General features: G+C 43.7%; 1 pseudogene; it reads left to right on the top strand.

Annotated features, from left to right (window-relative positions):
• The first annotated feature begins 957 nt into the window (after positions 1-957).
• Positions 958-1,949, top strand: LOC109945859 (uncharacterized; annotated as a pseudogene).
• Positions 1,950-4,485: the final 2,536 nt, after the last annotated feature.

Here is a 4,485-nt window from a genome sequence, read left to right as displayed (position 1 = left end):
TGAACATTGAGGAGCATCTTGGGATATTCATGTACATGATATCTCAAAATGGTAGCAATGCGATCTTGCAAAAAGAATTTCAGCATAGCGGGGAAACCATACATAGAAAGATAAGTTAGTTCTTTGGTATAATCCTTGCTATAACTCAAAGATTTGTGAAGCTCCCAAGTGTAAACCAGCCACATGTGAAGATTACATCCAATCCTCGATTTTGGCCTTACTTTCAAAATTGTATCGGTGCAATTGATGGGACACACGTCCCCATAACTATTAGTGAAGAGAGAGCCCCTCCATTTAGAAATCGAAAAGGAACCCTTTCTCAAAACGTGATGTTGGCGTGCGACTTCGATTTGAATTTCACATTCATCTCATGTGGGTGGGAAGGGTCCGTATCTGATGCAGGGGTTCTTCAATCAGCTTTAAGAAAGGGTTTCATAGTGCCAAATGGTAAATACTATCTTGTAGACGGGGGATATGCAAACACTCCTTTTATTGCCCCATATCGAGGAGTTTCTTACCATCTTAGTGAATATCGGAGGCGAGGGTCGAGTACTGTATAGGTTGATTATAAGGAGCTATTTAATCATTCTCATGCCCTCCTTCGCAACCACATAGAAAGGTCCATCGGTGTCTTGAAGAAGCGATTTCCCATCCTCAAAGTGGGCACCTTTTATCCTATAGAGACTCAAGTTTTGATTCCATCAGCAGCAGTTTCATTTCATAACATGATTAGAGGTTTAAATGGTGAAGATGGATGGTTGCATCGGCACCCAACTAACATCAATTCTAGTCAATTTGTTGAATTACCAGAGGGAGATAGCAATTATCAGTATAGTAGTCAGTCCAATGCTGGAAGTGCTCTTAGAGATCAAATTGCTATGTAGATGTGGAATGATTATAATAATCATTAGTATTATTTTGATGTAATAGTCATTGGCTATTGTATACTATGTAGTCATGGCTAGAGCTTTGTGGAATATGAACTATGAGAAGATTCTTGTTGACATCTTGCACGAGCACAATCATGTGACGTATCGGGGCCAGAAAGGTTGGGCACCAGAAGGTTGGCGTTCTATGACACAAATGTTCAATGAGAAGTGCCAGTTGGCTAAGTTTACAAAGGCACAGATCCAGGAAAAAGAAAAGTAACTTAAGGCAAACTATAAGGTGTTGAAGGAAGCCCGCAAGCAAAGTGGTGTTGGATGGAATGAGGCCATGGGTATGATCATTGCGGAACCACCAATATGGGTAAATATAATTGTCATAAGTTTTTGACTAATCATTCTTATTTCATTTGACTAATCATTCTTATTTACTTTTTATTTTGGTTACAATCTAATTGTAGTCTACTTTTTTCTATAATGAATAGAGTAATCCAAGGGTCAAGAAGTTGTCAGCACTCTATGATGGCAGTTGTGCCACCGGTGATCTCAATTTTACATCAACTCAGCAACATACATCATCCCGACAACAATTGCATATTCAAGATGAAGCTGAAACTATGAGCTGTTTCAGGATTGACGATGACCTCGGGGTTAACCCTGATTTGAACCCATTCTCTTCAAATTTGCATGGGTTGGAAGCTTCAAGTACAAGTGTTGAGATTGGTGGACATGAATGCACCACTGCATCTTCAGAACAGCGAGCGAAGAGTCATGGAAGGAAGCGTAAGCAAAGTCAGATTGCTAGGGTTCTTGAGGAATATTTGGATTACAAAAGGCAACATAATGATAAGTTGCTAGACGTGGTAAATCAGATTGATCAGCAATTGTATTGGAAAGTGTGTTCGTGTGTTGGAGTCGATGGAAGAGTTAACTGAAGAGAAGATGACAGCGGCAATGGGCGTGTTTAAGTGCGAGGAGAACAGAGAAATATTTCTGAACAGCCAGTGGCCACGTGTCCGATTGTTGTGGCTTAGGAACGAGATCGACAAGCAGGTAGTTATATAAAGCACTCAATTTCTACAACATTTTTTACTTGCTTAAATCTGCTATTTCAGTTTTTTTGCTAGTAAAATCTGTTATTTAGTTACCTCTATTGTTTAATTACTTAAATCTTCAATTTTGTTTCTAGTAAAATCTGTCGCTATTTGAGTTCTGCTATTTATGTTTACATAAGCAAGTGCTTCATAAACATCTAAATCCACACCTTTGTTCCAGTTCAACAATGTCTTCTCTTTATTACAGATGTGTTGATCCAATTCAGTTTTCAGAGTATGTTGACAATCTGAATTTTGTTCAAACAATACCTTATCTTTATTACAGATGTTTAAGCAGGTGCTTCATAAACATCTGAATTCAATTCAGCAATGTCTTCTCTTTGTTACTGCAAAGGATGCTACAAGAGAAATCAGTGTGAGACGCCCTATCAATATTGCTGCCTGAATGTTAGAATGGGTTCGACTGTCCATCATCAACCATCATGTATGTTTCAGATCAATGAGTGTTACTCTGCGTCGTTTTGCTTTACCTATTTCAAACTTGTTTGTCTGCCTGGCAAAGGAAGCACTGTGTTGAGCACTAAATTGAGCTAGCGGACGGCCCGCGCCTGTGGGTTGGACGGTCCGCGCATGCACAGAGCAATTTAGGGTTCCAAGTTTTGTGCTACGGTTGTTAGCTAGATTCACAAAATTAGCTCGAAAATAAGTTTGTAAAGGGTCCAGCCCCCCTCCTTTATAAATAGAGAGGTATACGACCGATTTGTAATCATCAATCGAATCAATAACACTTCTATTTCGCATTTATTTCCTGTACAATTAGGAGTAGTTCTAGTCTAGTTCTAGTTTAGCCTCTCAATCCCCAAATTCTTTGCTTCTCTTCGACTCTAAGTCGATTAGAGGAGTCTAGGTCGGTCTGCCCGAGCCTAGACATCACCTAGGATCTCTCCTCCCCGATGGGGTCCCTCCCGGGAGCGAGATCCAGGCGCCGCCGGCGATCTTCCGCCGCCCCTGCGCACGCGCGGATCGTCCGGTCGTCAGGCAGGAAACCCTAGCCTCGCACCAGGCCGTGGACCGTCCGCCCTGTGTAGAGAGCACCGCCGCTGGTTCGTATTGAGTGATTGGCGCCCCAAAAAGGTGTCAACATACTTTTTGGCGACTCCGCTGGGGACAACACGTCTAGACCCATCAAATCAGCCCTCAATGGCCTGTTCAAGGGATAGGTCTGAAGTCTCCCCCAACAACATTATAGAGCCGACTTGGGAAACCTTGCCGGCTGACGAACAGCTACAGTTGAGAGCATAAGGAGCAGCTGATTCAGGAGGCGAGGGCGAAGTTCCTGGCCAACCTCAAGGTGGACAGAAACAATAAAGTCGTCCGACAACGGGCGACGGATCTAGCTTCACTCCTACCCACACCAGATATCCCCAATGTAAGTAATACAAACGAGCTACAATCCCTTAAGAATTATGTAGATGAACAACGAAAACAAATGCAAAATATCATAGGGGGTATGCAAAACGATTATAGGAGACTAGTACTTGCATTTGATAAACCTAGTATTGCAAATTTTCCTTCGCACGAGGTTGAAAGGGGGGGTAACACGCGTAATACATCGGCTATAGGTTGTCACGACTAGTCACAACCCCTTTATGGGATGTCGATGGACACATACCCTGAGCAACCACAAATCGGCAGTAAATCAGCCGATCTGCACATGCCCGGACGTCCACACGTGAGCGCGGACCGTCCGGGCCAGCAACAGCCGGGCCCATTTTTAATGAGTTACCCAGACATGCACCTAAGCCACCACATATGGCACAGAATCTAAACTACCCAATCGGACGGTCCGCATACAACGACGGACGGTCCGCATATAATCACGGACGGTCCAGGTACATGTCCGGACAATCCGCGCATGAGTTTTTTAAGGAGGATTGTTACCTGAATCCTCACCCGTCCCAGCAACACTTCCCATCACACTATGCGATGCATCAGCCCATTAATACAAAATCCCGAGCCCAAGAAAGCTTTCCGGCCCCGCCTAGAAGGCCGGAAAGGAACGATCAATCCTATGAGCCATATAGGGTAAATGGCAATGCACCACACAGCTCAAACCAATGGGGGGAAAGACAACATGCTAATATCCAGCCAACCCCACCTATGTTTAACCAGAGAGCCGGTGGTCTCGCACCGGCTGCCATCGATATAGTTAGGGAGGAAATAGCCGGGGCGTTCCGAGATAGGCTCGGAGTAAGAATGGTCCCTGGGGGCAATCATATCGGAAACCTTATGACAGCCTATTTGATCATCACACATACCCACAGGGAACCCGGATACCCGAATTCGCAAAATTTTCGGGTGATCAAGGAAAAAGCACACGTGAACACATTGGCCAGTTTCTAGCACAATTAGGAGAATTGGTCGACACAGAAGCATTCCGTGTGCGTTTATTTTCGTTATCCTTGACAGGAACGACATTCGCATGGTACGCCACATTGCCTCCTAATTCTATTTCATCATGGGGGGATTTAGAACAAAAATTTCAT

This window comes from Zea mays, chromosome 4 (assembly GCF_902167145.1).
Source record: "Zea mays cultivar B73 chromosome 4, Zm-B73-REFERENCE-NAM-5.0, whole genome shotgun sequence".
NCBI classification, from domain to species: domain Eukaryota; kingdom Viridiplantae; phylum Streptophyta; class Magnoliopsida; order Poales; family Poaceae; genus Zea; species Zea mays.
Note: the sequence above shows the minus strand (reverse complement) of the source record. Positions and strands in the feature narration are given on the sequence as shown.